We start from the raw sequence: 26,366 nt of genomic DNA on the forward strand, positions 1-26,366 counted from the left end.
CCAAAATCAGACACCCAGGGATCGCCCTGGGCTCCTCCCTGCCCTTGGTCCCAAGAGAGTCACCAGGTCCTCAGAGCCCCCAGAACCCTGCAGCTCTGTCCCCATGCAGCATCCCTGGCTGGTGCTGTCGGCCAGGTCGCCATCGCCCTGGGCCTGGACCATGGCAGCTGTTCCGTCGCCATCCTCCAGATGCCATACCTTTCGCTACACCTACCAAAATCCCATCTGATCACAAAGTGCTTCCCCAGCAAATCTCTCAGCCCAACACCAGATGAGTCCCACTCGTCCAGCCAGGGGTCGGCAAACTTTTCCTGTAAAAGCCCAGACAGTAAATATTTTAGGCTTTGCAGTCCACGTTCTGTGTCAGTCGCAAATAGTCAACCCCACCGTGGCCTCAAAAGGGCAGCCAGAGACAGTATGGAGATGAATGAGCGTGGCTGTGTTCTAGTGAAACTTTGCTTCCAATAACAGGCTGTGTGTGCTGATACCTGTTCTCCTCTCTGGCCTGATCTCCCCTATACCCTGCACTCGGCTTCCAGAAAACACAGCCGCGCCACGGCTCTCTCCACCAGTCTGCTTGTACATCAAGACTCCGCTCCAGCCCGCCTCCTCTTGGACACCTTTTGTGCCCCCTCCAGGCAAGCGGCCTGCCACACACATGCCCTAGAGAGACCTCTAGCCCATCCCCGTTCTGAAACTGTTGCCCTCTCCTAGTTGGTCTTTGGTCTCTGTAACCTCATAGGATAGTGTTTGACTCAGAAAGGAATGAATGAATGAGCGATGAAGAAATGGCAGAGGTCCAGAAAGCAGGTTTTCCGGCAAACGACTGGACACCACGGCTCTGACGGCTACAGGCAAAGGTGAAATCTCCTAACAACTTAATTTATACTTAGAATAGCAGCCAGAGTCCTCCCCATGGCCTCTGGGGCCCTGTGCCTCTCCTCCTTTTGCTCACCGGTTATCAGCCACACAGCTGCCTTTCTCTGCTCCGACCAGGCCCAGCTGACTCCTCCTGCCGCAGGACCTTTGCACCTGCTGCCCCCCACTCCACCCCACCTGGAAGGCTCTTCCCTCTGAACAGCACAGGGCTTCTCCCTCTCATCATGACAGTCTCAGCTCACCTGTCACCTCCTGAAGAACTTCCCTGGACACCAGTAGCCCAGTTCTTACACACACACACACACACACACACACACACACACTCAAAATAACTGCAGAGATCTTAGCAGAAACAGGTTTACTATATATAGCATATCTGGGCTTTGTTATGTAGTAAATGACAAATAATCACTATATTGGCCATCACATGTAAGTTCTAGATTTTTAATGGCTTTAGAATTTGTTTTTTTTCATTTTTAAACATGGACTATGGCAGGTATAATCTGATTCACAGCATCTGAAATCCACTTGCTGTATGTATCATCTATAGGCTTGGGAAGACAACTGTATTTTTTGTAAATTCATAGAATTGACCACAATTTAAAATGAGGTTGCCAGGGCATGAAACCATGCTTTAAAACATATAAAACCTATGTATCATAAAATAGGAATGCACTTCAGAAAAAAAGAAGTGAGGTGTAGCAAAGAGCAAGGCCATGCTGTCTGCTCCAGTCAAATCCTGGCATGAAGACCAGGACTGTTCTCACCTCCAAGTGGCTGATTTCCAGACTTCGACAGGATTGGCACCTAAGAGCCAGCACTAACGGAGAGGGGAAACCAGTTTTTAATTCTTCTCATCTGCAGGTTCTGCCTGCAGAGCTGGCTGCTTGGCAAAACCTGTCTGGAAGTGTGATGCTTTGGGAGTGATTTCAGATGGACCGATACCCCAACCAAGATGTGGGACTTTGAGACACTTTTGGGGTTGTTTTTTGGTTTTGCCCAGCACTTAATGCTTGCAGAGTGCCATATCTGTACCAGAGAATTTCATTGCAATTGAAGGGTATTTCCCACCTTAAAACAGACAGTGGAAGGCTCACCCACTCAATCAAGCAAGATGTTTTTACTGAATGTCTCCTCAGCATTTAGTGGTCAAGAAACCAAAATTAAAAAATCACCCCAGGCAGGCCACACTGCTTGTTTGCTTGTTCTAATAATAAAAATAACAACAACAATAAGAGCTACTCCGTTGTACACCTATTCTGTGCCAGGACCTGGGCTAAACAGTTCTAATATTATTTCCTCTTTTTTTTCTCTCCTTTTTGCCGCACTGTACGGCTTGCGGGATCTTAAGTTCCCTGACCAGGGATCAAACCTGTGTCCCCTGCAGTGGAAGCGTGGAGTCCTAACCACTGGACCGCCAGGGAATTCCCTCTAATATTATTTCTAATATCAAAACCATATAAGTGATTTTCTCTTTCACCAATGCCAAACCTTACCTAGAGTCACAGAGCTAATAAATGTGAACCCCTTCTCCGTGGGGCCCTAAAGCCCACATCAGCAGCATCCAGGGCTGGGACTTGTGTTTTTCCCTTCCTTTGACCCGACCCCGTTCATCCAATCTGAGGATCCCAACAGGACAGGATACGATCCCTGGTGAACAGGCTGGAATCATCTGGGCAAGAGGCGCCGGTGGCTCGGACCAGGGGTTGGCGGTGGTGGAGGTGACGAGGCGTGGTCAGATTCTAGGTCTCTACCTTTTTGCTGATGGCTTGAGAGAGAGAGGGCTGGAGGACGACTCCAGCGTGTTGGCCTGAGCAGCCAGGAGAAGCCGGCTGATGCTCGCTAAGGGAGCTCGGAGCCTTCAGAGGAGCAGACTGGGAGACTAAGCCCTTGCCGTTAAGCTGCCTGTTAGCATCACCATCTTCACCAGCTGCATCCTGCCAACATATGGGGTGGGCTCTCCACGGCTCTGCCCCCCATCCTCTGACCCCACTCTTTATCCCACACACCCCCTTAATTCTGGGTCTTCCTCTCCTAAGCTTCTCCCTCTCTTTTGTCTTTTCCTATAAGAAGTCCTTTGCTCTAAGTGTCCATCATCGGATGAGTGGATAAAGAAGATGTGGCACATATATACAATGGAATATTACTCAGCCATAAAAAGAAACGAAATTGAGCTATTTGTAATGAGGTGGATGGACCTAGAGTCTGTCATACAGAGTGAAGTAAGTCAGAAAGAGAAAGACAAATGCTGTATGCTAACACATATATATGGAATTTAAGAAAAAAAATGTCATGAAGAACCTAGGGGTAAGACAGGAATAAAGACACAGACCTACTAGAGAATGGACTTGAGGATACAGGGAGGGGGAAGGGTAAGCTGTGACAAAGTGAGAGAGTGGCATGGACATATGTACACTACCAAACGTAAAATAGATAGCTAGTGGGAAGCAGCCGCATAGCACAGGGAGATCAGCTCGGTGCTTTGTGACCACCTAGAGGGGTGGGATAGGGAGGGTGGGAGGGAGACGCAAGAGGGAAGAGATATGGGAACATATGTATATGTATAACTGATTCACTTTGTTATAAAGCAGAAACTAACACACCATTGTAAAGCAATTATACTCCAATAAGCATGTTAAAAAAAAAAAAAAAAGAAGTCCTTTGCTGATCTTGGGTTCTGTGAGGGTCCTGACAAGGGAGGCAGTTTCTCTGAGAACTTCCCTTGCTTTGAAAAAAGTTTCACATTTTACAAATAAGTAGGTGTGTATAGGGGAGCACGTTATTTCAATAAGTGGTCAACATGCATTAATTAAAAAGGGCCGAAAGAGATATGGGGGATATATGTATATGTATAGCTGATTCACTTTGTTATAAAGCAGAAACTAACACATCATTGTAAAGCAATTATACCCCAATAAAGATGTTAAAAAAAAAAAAAGAGCCAAATATACTATAAGATATGGTTCCTTCTGGCTCTCGAATATTACAAGCAAAACCACCACCTGTGACTATAAAAATCCTACAAGCACATTTAAAATGTTGACTCAATTATATATACTATTAATGAAAGTTCAATTAATTAAATATCGATTAATATTAATTAATTTTAACTCAAATCTGAAACTACAAATTAGATCTTAGGAATAACAGCCAGATAAACAATTTCCCAGCATCTGCATTTCTGGTGAATAACTCCAGCCTGGCAGTGCTTCAGTGATAAACACGGTTAAAGATGAATATTAAGGTGATATGTGGCCTGCACCCAGAAAGCAGATATCAACTGAATTTCAAAGGACTTGTTCTGTTACTGGGAGTCATTGATAATTCTGCCCCTCTCCTCCTGGACTCCCCTTTTGAGCATCTCAGAGGTTTATCTGGGATGAGAGGAATGCACCTAAAGAGGCAAATAGTTCATATTGCTTTTACCACAGGGGCAAACTGTTTCTGCATTCATTCCTGACCCACATCAGCTGGAACATCACAGGATCCAGGAACCAGTTATCTTTTCCATCATATATTATTAGAAGTCTTTTTTAAAAAAGACTACTAAGTCCTGCCGATACTCTACCAAGTCTGTTGGCAAAATCAGCACCAGTAATTAAGGAAATTAAATTCCTTTCCTGGGGGGTGCGGTGGTACCATACACTCTTTTTCTCTGGCCAGAGTAGGTGAGTAGCCATTTCTAAGGTTATTTTAGAGTCAGTTCAAGTTTTTAAACTGGAGTGGGAGAAAGAACAGGTGACCAGCCCCTGGTACTCCCCGGCACAGAGGGTAAGGGTCTTTATATCAATATGAGCAAACAAATAATGTTTCAGATTATGAAGCAACAAGATAAAAATGTGCTGCCAATATGTGCAGGCAAAAAAAAAAGTTTTTGTTATTAATGTTTTCTGTTGTCGTTGTTGTCATTATTTTGATTTTTTTGGGTAAGTCTTAGTTGACATGGAGAGCCTTCTATCAGGTTTGCTATTTTGGATTTGCAGAGATAAAGCTGATTGGACGGGGGAAAAACTCATGACAGTCTGCACCGACAGTTCAAGGCACAAAGCAAGAAAATAATTGTATGTTGGGGGGGAGGGGCGGTGCATAATTAAAACACCAGAAGCAGGAATGAGGTCTCCGCGGAAAGGCAGCCCTGGACTTGTGTGCTACATCCTGCCCTTCTCCCTCATTCCTGCGGGGCAACCGGGAGGTTAAAATTAGGACGATGAACCACCCCCGCCGCCGCCGCCGGAATGGCAGGGGCAGTTGGGCCCCGGGGGCCCTTGAAATAGCCACTAGGATCGGAAACGCAACTTTTCTTAGCGCAGCAGCGAGAAAAACGAACAGGGACGAAGCCTGGAGGGAGCGCCGCGGCTTGTCCCAGAGGGAAAAGAAAAGGAATCAAGAGCATTTGGAGGGGGGCGTGTTTTCGGGGGTCAGGGGTGGGGGATGGATTTACACATACACACACACACCCGCGCACTCCCACAACACGCGGAGAAAATGCCACCGAGCAGTTTGGGCCCACAAGTTGGTCTCTTTAAACAAAATAATAAATTAATAAATTAAAAAAAACAAAAACAAAACACAAACCCACAACCCTTTCGGTGAAACTTTTCTTGCTTCGTGATCAGTCCAAATAGGGGAGCTGCGGCGGTGCGTAGGCGCTTCCTGAGGGGCGTGGAGGGACTGGCGGATCCAGGATCCCCCAAACTTGGGAACGCGGGGTTACCAGGGAGAGAGCGGAGGAGTATCCGAGGAGCCCTAAACGCGAGGATTCTTGATGAAAAGGTGAGAAACGGGTCTCTGGGAAGCCCGATTCTCGGGGAGTTCGTGGTCAAAAAGTAAGGAGGGGAAGGGTTCTTCCCCTAGACCAGCGCACCGACTTTGGTTAAGTGAGGATGGGGTTACAGAGAGCCCTCAAATTCAGTATTTGGGAATGGGGTCAAAACGATGATTCCCCGGGACACCCCAAATTCAGGACTTTGAGGGTAAAGGTGAGAACGAATCTTTCGGGCCCTCTCAATTCAGGAATTTGCGTTTAAGGGTGAGAGAAAGGTCCCAGGGGCGCCCGAATTTCAGAGATTTGGGGAGCAAACAGGAGGAGGCCCCAGGCGCCTTCAATTCAGGGAGTTTAAATGTCAGAGTTCGAAAGGCGCTGCTAAGGCGCCCCCCAATTCAGGGAGTTTGAGGGGAAGAGTGAGAGAGGGGTCCTCGGGCACCCCCAGCTTAAGGATTTGGGGAAACGAAAGTGAGAAGAGGTTCCCCAGGACCCCCACATTCAGGGAGTTTGAAGGTAAAAGCTTGAGAGGGGTTCCCGGGGCACCCCCAACCCGGGGATTTTGAGGGTAAGAGTGAAAGACGGTTCCCCGGGAGCCCCTAACTCAGGAAGTTTTGTAAAAAGTGAGCCGATAGGTCCTCACCGCTCCCCGAGTTTGGTTAAGAGGAAGAAGGGGACCACGGCCACTCCAAACTCAGCCGCGCTGTCGGGACTCGGGGTGCGGAGGGAGGTCCCGCAGGCGCGCCATCCCGTACGTTTGGGGTGAACCGCAGGGACTGCGCTGCCCGCTCCCCTACCCCCGATCGGGATGCCCGCCGCCTCCCGTACTCCCCGGCCGGGCAAGGCCCGGGGCGGTCGCATCGGTCACCTGGAGTTCCGGCCGGGAGTTCGGGCAACGGCTCCCGCGGCGTCGGTGGCGGCTGCTGCGTGTTGGTCCCCGTTGGTAAGTAACAGTCTCCACGGCTACAGTCTCTATGGCGGCGGCGGTGGCGGCGGCTGCCGCTCCTCCTCCAGCTCCCGGCGCCCGCCCGCCTCTCGCCTCCTGCCCGCCTGCAGCGACGGGGCGGGGCGTTGTTGTCGGCAACGGTTACCAGGCTCCACGCCCCACCCCCTCAACGGCCCACCTCCAACGGGCGCAATGAGGGCGGGGCGCAAGACTCTGAAGCTCCCTATTGGCTGCCTTCAGTGCCTGTCAGAGGGGGCGTTCCCCAGCGAGGAAGAGGGCGAGGCTCGACCAATCGCCCCGAAGGAGGGCGGGGCTTGGAGGGAGGCGGGCGCCGCTGGGAGGGTTGGTAGGCGGGAGGCGCGCGCGGGCCGAGTGTTGGTTGCGCCGTTCCCGGAAGGCCGAGTTTTGGGGACCCGGGGGCCTTCGCTTATTGTCGGGCGTCCTGGCACAGTCTAGGTCCGGGGTCAGCAAATTCCGACCCGCGGGCCAGATGCGGCCCACTGCCTTATTTTCATGGCCCACAAGCTGAGAATTTTAAAATAATGTTTTAAGTGGTTAAAAAAAAAATCAAAAGAAGACTCTTTCGTGGTACGTGGAAACTATATGAAAGTCTATATTATTTTACTGAATCCAGTATTTTCAGCTCCTTTAAGGACTGACAGACTATGGCCCGTGGGCCAAATTCTGCCTGCCTGTGCTTTTAATTAAAGGTTTTTTGGAACACAGCTTCCCTCATTCCTTTAAGGGACAAGGAAACTTGTCCCATAGAGACAGAGTTGGGTACTAGAGACTTGAGCATTTGCACAAAGATGGGATGACATAAGCAAAGTCTAAAATATTTACTATCTGGTACTCCACAGGAAATGTTTGCCAACATTTTCCCCTCCTCCCTACCCCCAGGTAGTAGGTTCAACTTTTGAATGGGATAAACAAGGGACCCTCAGAGGTTTTTTTGTTTGTTTTTTGGGGGGGGAGATTGACAAACAGAATAATAAAGTAAACATATATAGTTATTTGGGAGAAGGGGCTGGAACACAAGGAGAAAAAGCTTGTTCTGAGAAAAGGCAGGCAGGGTAACTTAAGGGAAGATTAGATTCCAGCCTCATTCATTCACTCATTCAACAAGTAATCATATTAGTCAGCACTGACTAAATTGTCCTTATATGCCAGAAAGTGATCTAAGCATTTTTCATATGCTAACTTAGTTAAATCTCACAATCACATTCTGAATAAAAGTGTATGCATTATCCCCATTTTATAGATCAGAGAACAGAGGCCGGGAAAAAAATGAGTGCATTTGTATCAAACAGCTTGTAAGGGCTTCGAACCCCAGTGGTCTGGTGCCCAATCCCACACTCTTGACCACTAGATGGGTAGTTTTCAAACATTTTTGACCACAAGGCACAGCAGGAAGTATATTTTACTCAGAGCCCCAGTTCACACAAACACATATATAACGAAAACATTTTCATGACATGATACTTTAGGTAATGCTGATTTTTTTCTATTCTGTTTTGTTTTAATGAAAATGCTGATGGTGACTTGCTAAATTGATTTTGCCACGTTTTAATGGGTTGCTTCTTGCAGAGTTTCACGTGATGGAATCTTAAACTTAAGACTGCAGGAATCAGTTTCTGTCCTTCAATGATTAATTTAGTTAAAAGTATTTATTGAGTGCCTACTATTTGCCAGGCACTGTTCTTCTAGGGACACAAGTCCCACACTTATAGGAAAAGTAACAGGGTTGTAACTTGGGGGTGAGTAGGTGGGGCTTACTTTGGATGGAACAGCCAGGGATGGCCTCTGAAGTGTGGCCAGCCCAGATGGTTTGATTATGGGGTTTCCTAGGACGTGGGACTTTCAGTGCTAAATCTGGAAAATTCCCTGACAAAGTGGGAAGATTTGGTCACCCTAGGCTTCCCTGAGGGGGTGACCTTTGGGCCAAGGTCAGAATAATGAGGAAGAGGAAAGGAACATTTCAGGAATTCAAAATCCCTGGGGTGGAAACTCATGTGGAAGAAGCAAAAAGCAGGTCCTTAGGCGTGGCTGGAACAGAGTGAATGGGGAGGGGTGAGTGGGTGGGGGGTGGTGAGTCAGAGGATGGAGGGGGTCATTTTATTTGAGGTCCCATAGGCCATGGGAAATGGTCCTCATCAGATTGAGAAGCCAGTGGAGGGTTTTAAGTGGGGGGCAGATGTACTCCAATCTGTGATTTGTGATTTTAAAAGCTCACTGCATGGGGGATAGATTGCAGGAGACAAGAAAGACAGAGAACTTGGGAGTCTGTTACAGTTCTGGACTGAAAGGTATGGTGGCCTTGATTAGGGACCTGGTAGCAGAGGTGGAGATGAATGGGTGGATTAGAGGTACGTTTTGGAGAGCATTCTGATGGACTGGATGTGGGGAGGTGAGGGGAAAAGTTTCAGAGTGGGACAGGAGGTACCTTGGAGCCTTCTTGTACGGTTCATTCTGCTATAACACTTGTTTTGAGAACACGAATTTGTCCCAACGTGATGCCGTATTTGCAGTATTATTTATGTATTTCTTCTCCACTGAACAGGTATAAAACTCTGCTATCTCAAAGAAGAAATCATGAGGGAAGTTAGAAAATACTCTGAGATGACCGAAAATGAAACACAACACACCAAAGTTTATGAGATGCAGCTAAAGTAGAGGAAACTTGATAGCTATAATCATCTATGTTAAAGAAAAAAAGAGAGAGGGAAAGATTTCAGATCACTAATCTAGCTATCCACCCTAAGAAACTGGAAAATAAGAGTAAACTAAAACTGAAGCTAGCAAAAGGAGTGAAATAATAAGGATTAGGGTAGGAGTAAATGAGATAGAGACTAGAAAATCAATAGAGAGAATTAATAAAACCACAAGTTACTCCTCTGAAAAGATCAAATAGGTTGATAAAACTTTAACTAGGCTGACCAAGATAAAAAGAGAGAAGATTCAAATTACTAAAATCAGGAAACAAAGAGGGGACATTACAGAAATATAAAAATGATAAAATAATACTATAAACAATTGTATGCCAACAAATTAGATATCCTAGATGTAATGGGAGAAATTCTTAGAAAGATGCAAATTACCAAAACTGATTCAAGAAGAAATAGAAACTGAATGGATTTTTAACAAGTAAAGAAATTGAATTAGTAATCAAAAAACTTCCCACAAAGAAAAGCCCAGGACTACACAGCTTCACAGATGAATTCTACCAAGTGTTTGAAGAAGATTTAACACTTATCCTTCACAAACTAATTTTTTTAAAAAATATTTATTTATTTATTTATTTGGTTGCACTGGGTCTTAGTTGTGGCACAGGGGCTCCTTAGTTGCAGCTCGCAGGCCCCTTAGTTGTGGCTCACTGGCTCCTTAGTTGTAGCATGTGAACTCTTAGTTGTGGCATGCATGTGGGATCTAGTTCCCTGACCAGGGATGGAACCTGGGCCCCCTGCACTGGGAGTGCGGAGTCTTCACACTGTGCCACCAGGGAAGTCCCCACAAACTATTCTTAAAATTAGAAGAGGAGGGAATACTCCATGAGGCCATTCTAACACTCTCTGAGGCCAGAATTATCGTGATACCAAAACCAGACAAAGACATCACAAGAAAAGAAAACTAATGACCAAGATTTCTTATGAACATAGATGCAAAAATCCTCAAAAAAATACTGGCAAACCAAATCCAGCAGCATATAAAAAGATTTATACACCATGATCAAGTGGAATTTGTCCCAAGAATGCAAGGTTGGTTGGTTCAATATTAAAAAAGTAATAACTGTTTTAGTAGAATAAAGGACAAAAATGATATGATCATCCCAACAGATGCAGAAAAAAGCGTTTTACAAAATCCAACACTCTTTCACAACAAACTAGGAATAGAGGAGAACCTCAAGCTGATAAAAGACATCTACAAAAAATGCCACCATTAAGTATCAATAATGATACTTAATGGTGAAAAGCCAAATACTTTCCCCTTAAGATCAGGAACAAGACAAGGATATCTGCTCTCGACACTTCTATTCGACATTCTCCTGGATGGGCTAGCCAGGGTAATTAGGCAAGAAAAATAAATAAAAGGCACCCAGATTGGAAAGGAAGCAGGAAAACTATCTCTATTTGCAGATGACATGATCTTGTATGTAGAAATCCTAAGGAACCCATTAAAAAGCTATTAAAACTAATAAGTGAATTCAGCAAGGTTGCAGCGTACAAGTTCAATATACAAAACTCAATTGTTTCTCTATACACTAGCAATGAACAATCTGAAAATGAAATCAAGAAAAGAATTCGATTTACAATAACACCAAAGAGAACCAAAGACTCAGGAATGAATTTAATGAAAGAAGTCAAGACTTGTACAATGAAAACTAAAAAACAAACAAAAACCAAAACCAAAACAAACAAACAAAACCAACATCATTGAAATAAATTAAAGAAGTCCCAGGTAAATCAAAGGATATCCCATGTTCATGATTAAGAAGATTTAATGTTGTTAAAATGGTAATATTCTCCAAACTGACCTAGAGACTAAATGTAATCTCTATCAGAATCCAGCTGGGTTTTTGTTGTAGTTGTTGAAATTTACAAGCTGATTCTAAACTTCATAAAGCAATGCAAGGAACCCAGAATAACCCAAACAATCTTGAAAAAGAAGAACAAAATTGGAAGACTCACACTCCCAGATTTTAAAACTTACTACAAAGCTACAGTGTGATATTGGCATAAGGCTAAACACACAGATAAATGGAACAGTACTGAGAGTCCAGAAATAAACGTACAGTTTTACAATCAATTGATTTTTTTTGGACAAGAGTGCCAAGATTATCAATAGTCTCTTCAACAGGTGGCGCTGGGACAACTGGATGGCCACATGCAAAAGGATGAAGTTGGACCTCTACTTCACACCATATACAAAATTAACTTAAAATAGATCACAGACCTAGGTGTAAGAACTAAAACTATACAACTCTTGGAAGAAAATATAGGAGTAAATCTCCATAACCTTGGTTTGGCAATGGCTTCTTCAATATGATACCAAAAGCAATTTAAAAATGGGAAAATATTTGAATTGACATTTCTCCAAAGAAGATATACAAACAGACAACAAGCACATGAAAAGATGCTCAAAATCATTCGTTCTCAGGGAAATACAAATCAAAACCACAATGAGATACTGCTTCACAGCTACTAAGATGACTATAATTAAAAAAACCCGAAAACCCCAAACAGGTAATAACAAGTATTGGCAAAGATGTGGAGAAACCAGAGCCCTCAAACACTGCTGGGAGAAATATAAACTGGTACATCCACTTTAGAAAACAATATGGCAGTTCCTCAAGAAGTTAAACATAGAATGGCTATATGACCCAGCAATTTCACCCCTAAGTATATATACCCAAGAGAAATGAAGACATATATCCACACAAAAATTTGTACACAAATTTTCATGGTGGCATTATTCATAATAGCCCAAAGTAGAAACAATCCAAATAGCCACCAACAGATAGATGGATAAGTAAAATATGGTAAATCCATATGATAGATTTTTTTTTTTTTTTTTTTTTTTGCAGTACGCGAGCCTCTCACTGCTGTGGCCTCCCCCATTGCGGAGCACAGGCTCCGGACGTGCAGGCTCAGTGGCCATGGCTCACGGGCCCAGCCGCTCCGTGGCATGTGGGATCTTCCCAGACCGGGGCATAAACCCGTGTCCCCTGCATCGGCAGGCGGACTCTCAACCACTGCACCACCAGGGAAGCCCCCATATGACAGAATTTTATTAGGCAATACAATGGAATGATGTAATGATAACCACTACAACATGGGTGAACCCTCAGCACAAGATGCTAAGGGAAAGATGACAGTCACCAAAGGGCACATATTGTGTGATACCATTTATGGGAAATGACCAGAATAGGCAAATCCATAGAGACAGAAAGTAGATTAGTGGTCGTCGGGGGTTGGAGGAGGGGAAATGGGGAGGCGCTGCTAAGGTGTATGGAGCTTCTTTGGGAGGTGATGAAAATATTCTAAATGGATTGTGGTGATAGTTGCACAAGTCTTTGTATGTTCTAAAAACCACTGAATTACACACTTTAAAAGGATGAATGTCATGGTATGTGAATTATATCTCAATGAAGTTGTTATTAAAAGACTCTGCTACCATATGAATTAGGTTCCTTTTAGTTGTAACTCAGTGTAACTCACTGATGAAGTTTTTGAGTATTGTCACCCTAACTCCGTTTTACCCACAAGCCAGCCCTGTGTGTTTTATCCTGTAATTTTGCCCAGGGCAGTGATTTTTAGGAATGCATTTATTGCCTTAGCGCAAAACTGACTGCACAGAGTCATTCCATTTTGATGTTAGTAAAGCAGCAGCTTTCAGCTGGTCAAGTGACCGTCGTCCTTCATAGAAAGACAAGACAAGGCGGAGACCCTGCCTGGTCAGTTTTTAAGAAAATCCAATAACCAGTAGCCGTTTGGTTAAGGGGAACCTCCTCAGAAATTTAGCAGCAGCCTGTGACATCAAGGCTCTCTCATCCAATGGCCTGATTTTCACTGATGTCAAACATGACTGCACATTTCCCTTCTTGCTTATTAGCTCCTGGGAGGAGTCTAAAGTCTTTGGAGATAAAATACTGAGCTGCACCTGCCCTGTCCGTCTATAGTGGAGAAGGATCCCTGTTTGAAAGTTATCATGAACTTCAAGACGGCAACAGCACAGCAATAAATCAAGCGTAGGAGACCTCGTGAAGCTGTCCTGGATACAAGCCACCCCCCACCGCCCCATCTTGGTGGGTGGGCTGCCACCTCCCATTCCTCTTACCCAGCCAAACCTACTACACTGACCACCACTTCCACTCTCCCTGGTCCCTAGGAATTCAGGCCCCACGGCCTGCTTATCCTCTGTGAAGGGACACCAGAACAGGCTCTAGGACAAGATCTTAGATGCCCCCACGCCGGCTCTCTGAGCACAACTAGTTCCCGAGAAACACACAACACCTCTTCCCAAACAAACCCTCTGTTTGCAAGCCCATCCTGATTTAGCATCAAGTTGCCTTGGCTCAGCTACCAAAACAGACAACCAGCCCTTCTCTCATCCTGCAGCTTCTGGCAGGAAGTGGATACCGGTCCAGCACGCCTCCCTGGAATGGGAGCATCACCCACTCCCTGCTCCCAGGGAGTCTATTTGGAGCCAAGGCACGCCCTTCAAGTCCCCCTCCCCAGGATCGGAGTGAGGGGCAACCAGACCCCTCTGCTCACCCAGCCCTCAGCACCCCAGATGTAGTCTGCCAAGACATCCCTTTAAAAAGTTAAATAGTGCCATTTGCAGCAACATGGATGGACCTGGAGATGATCATACTAAGTGAAGCAAGTCAGACAGAGAAAGACAAATATATGATATCACTTATATGTGGAATCTAAAAAAAATGATACAAATGAACTTATTAACAAAACAGAGGGACTTCCCCGGTGGTCCAGTGGGTAAGACTCTGTGCTCCCAGTGCAGGGCGCTCCGGTTCGATCCCTGGTCAGGGAACTAGATCCCACATGCATGCCACAACTAGGAGTCCAAATGCTGCAACTAAGAGCCCTCATGCCACAACTAAAGATCCAGCATGCCACAACAAAGATCCCGAGTACCCCAACTAAGACCCAGTGCAGCCAAAATAAATAAATACTAAGAAAAAAAAAACCAAAACAACAGAAACAGATTCGCAGACTTAGAGAATGAACTTATGGTTACTAGGTGGGGAAGGACCGGGGGGAGGGATAGATTGGGAGTTTGGGATTGATATGTGTACACGCTGCTATATTTAACATTGATAAGCAACAAGGACCTACTGTATAGCACAGGGAACTCTGCTCAATATTCTGTAATAACCTAAATGGGAAAAGAATTTGAAAAAGAATAGATACATGTACATGTATCACTGAATCACTCTGCTGTACACCTGAAACTAACACAACATTGTTAATCAACTAGACTCCAATATAAAATTAAAAAATTTTTTAATTAAAAAAAATAAAAATTTCTCTTACGATGTCCACTCTCACCCTTCTGTACCCTCTGGATAGGTGAACAGCCTTTAGAGCTGGGAACCTCTTTCTCAGTTATTTCCTCTGAAAACCTGCTCATTGGGCTGGCGCCTCCCTGTGGAATTCCAGAACCCTTCTGTCCTGGTGCCCCAGTTGAAATTGCAGTTTCCAGCCCCAACCTCCAGTCTCAGTAAATTCCAGCAGGGCAGGGACCTCTTCTGTCTACTCTCATCTCTATCATCTAAAGCAGAGGGTTTTTTTTGTTGTTGTTGTTTGTTTGTTTTTCTCAATGAACCAGTTCTTGGTTTCATTGATTTTTTAAAAAAGTATTTATTTATTTGGCTGTACTGGGTCTTAGTTGCAGCATGTGGGATCATTGTTGCGGCATGCTGGATCTTTAGTTGTGGCATGAGGGCTCTTAGTTTCAGCATTCAGACTCCTAGTTGAGGCATGCGTGCAGGATCTAGTTCCCTGACTAGCAATTGAACCCGGGCCCCCTGCATAGGGAGCCCGGAGTCTTAGCCACTGGACCACAGGAGAGACTTATAAAGCAGAGGGTTTTTTTCTAACCAGGAGTGACTCTGCCCCACAGGGGGACTCTTGGCCATGTCTGGGGACGTTTCCGGCAGTCATGACTAGGGGGTGCTGCTGGCATCTAGTCAGTAGAGACCAGGGATGCTCCTCAACACCCCGCAGTGCACAGGATGGCCCCACCACAGAGAATTTATCTGGGCCCAAATGCCAACGGTGCCTAGACTAAGAAACCCAGCATTAAGCCTTTGGGGAAAGATTGAGTCTGACGCCCCAGTTCGCACCGCGCACCAGAATGAATTCCCAATGTGTTAAGCCGTGTAAACCAGGGTGCCTCCCACCCCCAGCGTCTGTGAATGACCGCCTCTCTCCGTCCCCAGTCACTCTGTGTGTTTCAAACGTGTGTAGCATCCTAGGGCCTCCGCAGGTCAGATGATTATGGAATGCAGTGTCTTCTGGGGGTCCATGGAATCCCCTAACCCGGGGGGATCTCACCTGGGATGATTCTGCCCCCCGTGAGACACTGGGCAATGTCTGAAGACACTTTTGATGTCACGGCTGGGGGACGGGGAGCCACTGGCATCTGGCGGGTAGAAGCGGGGCACGCTGCATCCCTACAGGGCACAGGATGGCACCACCACAGAGAATGATGTGGCCCCAACGGCAGCAGCCCCAAGGCTGAGAAACCTTGGTCTAGAACTGGGCTTGGAACACAGCTGTTCCTCAGTAAATCACTGTCGAATAAATGGACTGTGGAATGCCAAGCCTGCAGGTAAAAATTTCTTGTCCAAATCTATCTTTAAATTTTTTTAAAAATTTGAGATAAAATATACATAACATAAAAGTTACCATTTAAACCACTTGTGAGAGTACAGTTCAGTGGTATTAAGTACATTCACATTTTTGTGCTACCATCATGCATCTCCAGAACTCTGTATCCTGCAAACTGAAACTCTGTCCCCATGAAACACTGACTCCCCAGCCCCTCCCCCAGCCCCGGGAACACACCATCTACTTTCTGCCTCTGTGGATCTGACTCCTCTAGGGCCCTCCTATGAGTGGAATCAGACAGTATTTGTCCTTTTGTGTCTGGCTTCTAGCACCATGTCCTCATGGTTCATCCATGTTGTAGCGTGTGTCAGAATCTCCTTCCTTTTTAAGGCTGAATAATGTTCCATTGTGTGGATGGACCACATTTTATCCGTTCATCCATTAACAAGCACTTGGGCTGCTTCCACCTTGACTGCTGTGACTCATGCTGCTATGAGCAAGGGTGTACAGATATCTCTTCAAGACTCTGCCTTTTATTCTTTTGTTGCCCCAAATCTCTTAAGGCTAGGTGGGCAGAAACGTCGCAGAAACGCTTCCATTAGCAAAATGTAGATGAAAAGAATGCAATTCTGTGCTTGTATGAAGGGATTTAAGCCTCTGATTATAATCCAGAAAAGATATGGAAGGGTTGCTCTGAGATTCATCCTTAGCTTTTTATTGTAATTCCTCAATTTCCCACTCAAACAGTGGTTCTATATTATGTTAGGGCAGAAGGAAAACAGGTGTGAATTTCCAGCAGGGAATTTCAGTTCAGGACTTACCTACCCTCTATTCTGTCACTCTTACTCCCCCTGTATTCCTGTTCTGGCCCAAGTCATCCCTTATCAAAAAGTGCCGGGTCCCTGCTGACACAGGACACCCAGGGCTTCCAGGTGGATGGAGGAAAGGCTGACATTTCCCCCTAGTGGACTCTGCTTTCTGTCCCTTCCTGAGAGAAGCCTTTGCTTGCTTAAACACACAGCAATCTTTGGAAGACGACGGAGGGCACAGTTTGGAGGGAAAATGGCAGAGTCTGCAGTACAGGAAGCCACAGAATCAGAAAAGTTGGGTAACAGTGGAAGGAACAGGGGTGTACCGAAGGCAGTATCTTGATTGCTTTGCCCTCTTACCTAAAGCTCCGGGGCAACTGACATCAAGGAGAAATCATTTATAAGGTGTGGCCAACTTGTCCTGATTTCCCTAGAACTTTCCTGCTGTTAAAACTGAAATTCCACGGGAATTCCCTGACAGTCCAGTGGTTAGGACTCGGTGCTTTCACTGCCTGGGGCCCGGGTTCGATCCCTGGTTGGAGAACTAAGATCCCGCAAGCTGTGAGGTGTGGCCAAAAAAGAAAAAAAGAAAAGAAAAAGGAAAAAACCCTGAAACTCCAGTTCCTCAAGAAGTTAGACAGAGTTACCATATGACCCCACAATTCTACTAGGTATATATCCAAAGGGATTGGAAACATTCGTCCATACGAAAACTTGTCCACGCATATTTACAGCAGCATTACTCATATATAATAGTCAAAAAGTGGAAAGGACTCAGATGTCTATCAACAGATGAATGGATAAACAAAATGTGGTATATTTACACAATGGAATACTATTCAGCCATAAAAAGGAGTGAAGCACTGACACTCGCTACTATGCAGATGCCTTGAAAACATGATGCTAAGTGTAGTGAAACAGTCACAAAGGAGCACATACTGTATGATTCCATTTGGGTTAAATGTCCAGTAGAAGCAAATCTATAGAACAGAAAGTGGGTTAGTGGTTACCAGGGGCTGGGAAGGGAGGAACTGAGGGGCTGCTAAATGGATACGAGGGTATGGGTTTCCATTGGGGGCAGTGGAAATGTTCTGGAATTAAACAGTAGGGATGGTTGCACCATGCTTTAAATATGCTAAAAATCACTGAATTGTACAATTTACTATGATGAACTTCATGTTATGTGAATTATATCTGAATAATGATTTAAAAAAATTTTTTTTAAACCTGAAAGTTCCATGTCGCAGGGACCACCTCAGCCCTGAGCAAACCAAATGATTGGTCACTCCAGCTGTTGTAGGTGTAGGTTTGGTTGCAGACAGGTTGATATGGAGTCCCTGCTACCCTGTGCTGACAGACAGTCTTACTTACTGTAGTCAGACACACTGTGAAGAAAGGGCTCCGTGATCAAAAGATGCCAGTGCCCAGCAGCTTATTAAAGGCCCTGAGAAGTCCTGCAATCGTATCTGAGTTATGACCCCAGCCTTTGGAACCATTCAGACTTGAGTTCTGGATGCTAGCTGCATACTCAAGGGCGAGTCACATAATCCTCTAACCCTAGTTTCCTCTTCTGTAAAAAAAAAAATAAAATCAAATAAAAGGTTTCTGATGAAGACCTACCTCGTGGGGATTCACTGAGATGTGCTCTGTAACGTGCCAGGGATACTGAAGGTGCCCAAGAGATGTTACTAGTATCAGAAAAAAAAAAAGCCATTAGTAAAACATGTTAATTCTAACTGCATTTCCCAAACCTATTAAACCGAATGACCTATTTCCCCCTACTAACACTCCTCACCTTGGGAAATGCAGTTTACTATTAGGAATTGTCCTGGTGGGGGAAGGGAGGAATTAGGAGTTAGAGATTAACATATATACACTACTATATATAAAATAGATAACCAACAAGGACCTATTGTATAGTACAGGGAACTCTACTCAGTATTTTGTAATGACCTATAAGGGAAAAGAATCTGAAAAAAAATATATGTATGTATAACTGAATCACTTTGCTGTATACCTGAAACAAACACGACCTTGTCAATCAATGATATGTCAACACAAAAATAAAATTTTTAAAAAAGGATTGTCCTGGTGTATTTCCAAGGAGTTGGCTGTGAAATGAATTTCTTTGCTTCAAATCATCTCATGATGAAGCTGCAGATGTGTTCCCACAGAAGGCTTGTGAGGTGTGGAGCAAGCACAGGATTAGGTGTCTGGGTTTGGGGTCGGACAGCCAAAAGGGGAGCAGTTTTGATCAAAGGCAGGGGGCGCCATGGAGCACTTGGCCTCCCAGAACCTCAGTTTGAAACTTCAGCATCGAATGATTCCAAAGATGGGTTTCTTCCACTTGGAACTGTCCATGACTGAAAACATCACATTTTTTTTTCAGGAAATAACTTTTTATTTTATATTAGAGTACAGTTGCTTAACAATGTTGTGTTAATTTCAGGTGTACAGCAAAGTGATTCAGTGATATGTATACACATATCTATCTTTTTAAAAATTCTTTTCCCATCTAGGTTGTGATATAATATTGAGCAGAGTTCCCTGTAGTATATGGTAGGTCCTTGTTGGTTCAAAAGGATACACACACCCCAATGTTCACTGAAGCACTGTTTACAATAGACAAGACATGGAAGCAACCTAAATGTCCATTGACAGAGGAATGGATAAAGATGATGTGGTACATATATACAATGGAATATTACTCAGCCATAAAAAGAATGAAATAATGCCATTTGCAGCAACATGGATGGACATTACATTTTAAGATGGGGCATTGAGACAAAAAGAATGACAGAAACCTGGGAACATCCTAAACAGCCAACAATAAAGGACTGATTGAATGAAGTAGCATTCAGCTAACCAATGGACTATTACACAGCAGTGAAAAAGAATGAGATGAAGCTATGTGGGCAGGTGTAGGAGAATGGCTATGATCCACATATTAAACAACAAAATAGTAAGCACAGAACATTGAACACCATTGACAGCATTTTTAAAGGGGGATATTTGTTTCAAAAGGGGATAAACTTACCCATGTAAATACTGCCTTTTTAAGTAAATATGTAAACATTTATTGAGTGCTTACTCTGTGCCAGGTAATTCCCCATCATTTGTCAATATTAACTCATTTCGTCTTCACAATAACTCTTGTATTATTAGTCCCATTTTACATATGTGTTATCTCTTGCTGCGTAAACAACTGTCCCCAAATTTAGCAGCTTAAAACAACAAACATTCATGATCACAGATAGTGGCTGTGGGTCAGGAATCTGGGTGCAGCTTCACTGGGTGGTGCTAGCTCAAGGTCTCCCATGAGGTTGTGGGCAAGCTGTTGGCTGGGGCTCTGGTCTCATCTGAAGGCTAACTGGGGAAGATTCTTTCTCTCTCTCTCTTTCTTCCTTCCTTCCTTCCTTTCCGGCTTCCTTCCTCTCTTTCTCTCTCTTCTCCCTCCCTCCCTTCTTTTCTTTCCTTCCTTCCTTCCTTTCTTTCTCTCTCTTTCTTTCTAAAATTGTGGTAAAAACACTTAATATGAGACGTACCCTCTTAACAAAATTTCAAGCGTACAACACAGAAATGTTAACTGCAGACACAATCTGTAGAATTTATTCAGCAGGTCTCTAGAACTTATTCATCTTGAAACACTGAACCTTGACACCCATCAAACAGAACACCCCACAGGGAAGAGCCCTAAGCTCACTCATGTGGTTAAGGCAGGCCTCAGCTCCTCTCGGGCTATTGCCTGGAGACTTCCGTTCTTCACCTCACAGGCTGTTTAAGAAGCTGCTTGCGTGTCCTTCTGACATGACGGTGGGGACCTGGCAGCTGGTCTCCCCCGTACACTTGAGACAGAAGCCACTGCCTTTTTATAACCTAAGCTCAGCAGTGATGACATCTCATCAGTTCTGATATAATTGTTAGAAGGGGATCAGTAGGTCCAGCCCACACTTGGGGGAGAGGATTACATAAGGATGTTGATACGAGGAAGTGGGGATCATTGGGGGCCGTCGGGGGGGCATTTTAGAGGTTGCCTACTACTTTGGGGGGTACCAGTCAAACTCACAGAGCCACGTAATAAGCTACAGAGCTGGGATGTGAACCCAGGTGGTCTGACTCTGACACCCATGTGCTTGACCTCTAAGCTCTCCTATATCTCTTCCATGTTCTTTTGCAGCGCGCTTGTATATGTAAAGAATATTCCTGGAAAAACAATAAATATAAACTAAGAATACACATAACAGGAGGAGGGAGGCTTAGCTCTTCACTGTGTCCTCCTTTCACCCTGTTGAGGCTGTCTGTCTGTCTGTCTGCCTTTGTGTGTATTTACCAAGTGCAAGTATTACTTTTCCAATCAATTTTTTTTTGGTCAAAAACTCCCAGAGGCATAATAAAATGAAAGGATATTTTCTGCTCAAATATAAAATAAAAATCGAACCAAAAAAAAAAAAAAGGTTAACCACATGTTTACAAGAAAAGAATTAGCCAGTAAAACCACAAGACCACTAAAAACTAGATGAGTCTAAGAATGGTACGAAAATATATCCTCTTGGGAGCTTTCCAGATCTCCTGGAGAGCATTTACCCTCTGTGGTTGTTAAAACTTTCTTCCCCCTCCCAGACGGAATTCTTCCTAATTGACTGTTTTTATTTAACTAATGACTGTTAATTAACCAGTGCCGTTAGAACTTTAAAGGCCATTTAAGCATTGGTAGGTGGTTTTGAGAGCCACTGATTTGGTGCAGACCTGAATGCGAGTATCTGATCCTTTCAAGGGAAGCATGAGAGCACAATTTCCATAATGACTGGGCTTCCGAAAAGTGGATTTTGTGTGGAAAGCACCTGTGTGGCGAGAAGATCTTTATTTTTCTCGCGGTTTTCTCGCCATCCGTCATCACATTTCTCCGCGACAGCGAATCATTTCCGTAGCAAACTGCTGTGACCTCCAGCCTTGGAAGGGGCAGGCTGAATACACGCAAAACACATTAAAAAATAATCCCATGTTTTCAGCCAACTGTGTTAACCACTTCCAGGCAACCAGGAAGCAGGGCAATAGAATGGCTGTACCTAAGTTCCATACTGACTGCCAGCGAATGGAAGAAGGAGAGGAAAGGGGGAAAAAAGAGAAAAAGATGAAGAATTGGAGGGAAATGAAAGGGGAGAGGAATGAGAAGGAAAGGAGTTAAAAAAAAAAAAAAAAGGAAGAGAAACACTTCAATGACAAAAGCCGTCAAGAACCCTTACTGCCCACTTTACAAAAATGAAGCTAAGGAGCCCTGGAGCCGCAACTAAGGAGCCCGCTTGCCGCAACTAAGACCCGGCACAACCTAAATAAATAAATATATTTTTAAAAATGAAGTTAAGAATCTAACATTCTTAGCTTGATTGCAAGTGTACTAGTTGTAACGGTAACGTGGGTTGACTAGTCTGAACTCCACGTGTGAACATAAGTGACTTTTAGGAAATTCTGTAAGGACCGGCCTAACATTTTGGCAGGACAGTCTGACGGGGGTGGGGGACAGGGAACTCGGCAGCTCCTTCACATCTTCACGAAGGACACTGGTTATCCATATTATTTGGGGGGTATCACCCAACTAATATCAACTCTGCCATGTTCATCATTGATTGCAGAAAATCACAAATAGGAAACAGAATACGGAATAGCGTAAACTACGCAAATGGGTTTGTGGAAGACAATATTTACATGGGCGGATCTGGCCTCCCTCTGCATTTTTGGGTGGATGCCCCTGTGGTTTTTTTTGGTTTTTTTTTCCGGACCATGACTGTCTCAGAACATCCACTTTTCATTCTCTGTGTTTAAAAACACAGATGGAATAAAATTCCTGAAGTTCTTAAAGTTGTGGTGGATTCTGGTTTTCTCTTAGATTTTCATTTTATGAAGTGTTCAATTCATTTATTTATTTTATGCTGTTATGAGGATAGGTAATAGAATATTAATTCATGTAAAGATATGGACAAAAATCGTCAGATAGCAAGGCTGTAACAGGAAGTCAGAAGATAATGTCTAAAACTGAGGTTAGAAAAGATGCATGTACCCCAATGTTCATAGCAGCACTATTTACAATAGCCAAGACATGGAAGCAACTTAAACGTCCATTGACAGATGAATGGATAAAGAAGATGTGTACATATACACAATGGAATATTACTCAGCCATAAAGAAGAATGAAATAATGCCATTTGCAGCAACATGGAAGGACCTAGAGATTATCATGCTAAGTGAAGTAAGTCAGAGAAAGACAAATAACATATAATATCAATTATATGTGGAATCTAAAAAAAGTAATACAAATGAACTTATTTACAAAAAGAGAAACAGACTCAGGGACATAGAAAACAAACTTACGGTTACCAAAGGGGAAAAGTGGGGGGAGGGATAAATTAGGAGTTTGGGATTAACATATACACACTACTATATATAAAATAGATAATCAACAAGGACCTCCTGAGTAGCACAGGGAACAGTACTCAAAATTCTGTCATAACCTATACGGGAAAAGAATCTGAAAAAGAATGGATATATGTATATGTATAACTGAATCCCTTTGCTGTACACCTGAAACTAACACAGCATTGTAAATCAACTATACTCCAATATAAAATAAAAAATTAATTTAAAAAAAAACTGAGGTTAGGGACTTCCCTGGTGGTCCAGTGGTTAGGACTCTGTGCTTTCACTGCTGAGGGCCCGGGTTCAGTCCCTGGTTGGGGAACTAAGATCCCACAAGCCACGCAACGTGGCCAAAACAACAACAACAATAACAGAAACTGAGGTTACTACCAAAGGAAACAGTCAAAGTATCCATAATGGTTGGCTCCTGGGGGAGGGATGCTTGTGGAATTTTAGGAGGCAGAGGTGGAACAGGGCATTTTTGCTTTGTTATAAACCTTTCTGATCTTTCTGATACTCAAACAACAACAACAAAACAATGGGTATGAATTACCTTAGTTAAAAAGTACAACTCAAAAACCAGGGAATTCCATCTCTGCTGCCTGCTGTAGACACCCCAGATGCTGTGCTGTGTTCCCTCTGGGCCCGGTGTGTGAGATGGACGCTCCCACCAGGGGGAGCTGTGAGAAAAGTTATAGTTTTCCTCTGGAAAAATAAAAATGAGAATCACCCTGGGGAGTCTACAGTAGGAATCTCCGAACTACCACTCCATGTATCCAATCCAGCCCTCTGCCTAAATTTGTGGGGGCAGGTTTGTTTGCTGTTTTTTTTTTTTTTTTTTGCATTATGCGGGCCTCTCACTGTTGTGGCCTCTCCCGTTGCGGAGCACAGGCTCTGGACGCGCAGGCCCAGCGGCCATGGCTCACGGGCCCAGCCGCTCCGCGGCATGTGGGATCCTCCCGGACAGGGGCACGAACCCGCGTCCCCTGCATCGGCAGGCGGACTCTCAACCACTGCGCCACCAGGGAAGCCCCTGTTTGCTGTTTTTTCAAATTTTATTTGTATTGAGGTATAACTGACATGTTAGTTTCAGGTTTACAGCATAATGATTACATATTTGCATATATTGCAAAACGTTCACCACAATAAGTCTAGTTAACATCCATCACCATACAGAATTACAATTTTTTCTTGTGATGAGAACTTTTAAGATCTACTCTCAAGAAACAGAGATGGCCAATAGGCACATGAAAAGATGTTCGACGTCGCTAATTATTAGAGAAATGCAAGTCAAAACTACAATGAGGTACCACCTCACATTGGTCAGAATGGCCATCATTAAAAAGTCTAAAAATAACAAATGCTGGAGAGGGTGTGGAGAAAAGGGAATGCTCCTACACTGTTGGTGGGAATGTAAGTTGGTACAGCCACTATGGAGAACGGTATGGAGGTTCCTCAGAAAACTAAAAGTAGAGCTACCATATGATCCAGCAATCCCACTCTTGGGCATATACCCAGACAAAACTCTAATTCAAAAAGATACATGTACCCCAATGTTCACAGCAGCACTATTAACAATAGCCAAGATGTGGAAGCAACCTAAATGTCCATCAACAGATGAATGGATAAAGAAGATGTACATGTATACAATGGAACGTGTATACAATGGACTATTACTCAGCCATAAAGAAGAATGAAATAATGCCATTTTGCAGCAACATGGATGGACCTAGGGATTATCATACTAAGTGAAGTAAATCAGAAGGAGAAAGACAAATACCATATGATATCACTTATATGTGGAATCTAAAATATGACACAAATGAACCTATCTACGAAACAGGAACAGAATCACAGACATAGAGAACAGATTGGTGGTTGCCAAGGGGGAGGGGGTTGGGGGAGGGATGGAGTGGGAGGTTGGGATTAGCAGATGGAAGCTTTTATACATAGACCGGATAAACAACAAGGTCCTACTGTACAGCACAGAGAACTATATTCAATATCCTGTGATAAACCATAATGGAAATGAATATTTTAAAAAAAGAATGTATGTATGTATATGTATATATATATATATATATATATATATATATATATATATACACACACACACACAAACTGAATCCCTTTGCTGTACAGAAGAAATTAACACAACATTGTAAATCAACTATACTTCAATAAAAAATATATTGAAAAAAAAGATCTACTCTCTTAGCAGCTTTCATACCTGTAATAGAGTGTTATTAACTGAAGTCACCACACTGTGACTGACTTACATCCCCAGGACTTGCTGATTTCATAGGACCACCTTCACCCATTTCTCCATTCCCCACCCCCACCTCTGACAACTACCAATCTGTTCTCTGTATCTGTAAGTTCCATGTTTTGTTTTTGTTTGTTTTTTTTTAATAACTTTATTGGAGTATAATTGCTTTACAATGGTGTGCTAGTTGTTTGTGTTTTTTTTAAACAAACACAACTGTATTTCAAATGCATGCCATAACTACACTGAAGGGGGGAAAAGTTCTAATCAAAGTAATTTTCTTAAAATACATCTTTTTTGGAGTATAATTGCTTCACAATACCGTGTTAGTTTCTGTTGCACAACAAAGAGAATCAGCCATATGCACACACATGTCCCCATATCCCTTCTCTGTTGAGCCTCCCTCCCACCCTCCCTATCCCACCCCTCTTGGTCATTGCAAAGCACCAAGCCGATCTCCCTGTGCTATGCTGCTGCTTCCCACCAGCCAACTATTTTACATTCGGTAGTGTATATACGTCAATACTACGCCCACTTCGCCCCAGCTTCGCCCTCCCATTTTTTGTTTTTTATAAATTTATTATTTTATTTTTGGCTGCGTTGGGTCTTCGTTGCTGCACGTGGGCTTTCTCTAGTTCTGGCGAGTGGGGGCTACTCTTTGTTGCAGTGCGTGGGCTTCTCATTGCGGTGGCTTCTCTTGTTGCAGAGCACGGGCTCTAGGAATGCGGGCTTTAGTAGTTGTGGCTTGCGGGCTCTAGAGCGCAGGCTCAGTAGTTGTGGTGCACAGGCTTAGCTGCTCTGCAGCACGTGGGATCTTCCCGGACCAGGGCTCCAACCTGTGTCCCTTGCACTGGCAGGCGGATTCTTAACCACTGCACCACCAGGGAAGTCCCCCGTGTTTTGTTTTGATTCTACATATAAGTGAGATCATACAGTGTTTCTC

At 44.0% G+C, this 26,366-nt stretch overlaps 1 protein-coding gene across 1 annotated transcript in view; it reads right to left on the reverse strand.

The window, feature by feature from the left end:
• Window positions 1-6,592, reverse strand: part of RFX2 (regulatory factor X2) — a 98,136-nt gene extending 91,544 nt beyond the window's left edge. The window contains exon 1 of the mRNA XM_082622736.1: window positions 6,510-6,592. The gene's annotated coding sequence lies outside the window, so the exon portion shown is untranslated. The remainder of the gene's footprint in view (window positions 1-6,509) is intronic.
• Window positions 6,593-26,366: the final 19,774 nt, after the last annotated feature.

This window comes from Mesoplodon mirus (assembly GCF_964341445.2).
Source record: "Mesoplodon mirus genome assembly, chromosome: 5".
Taxonomy (NCBI): domain Eukaryota; kingdom Metazoa; phylum Chordata; class Mammalia; order Artiodactyla; family Ziphiidae; genus Mesoplodon; species Mesoplodon mirus.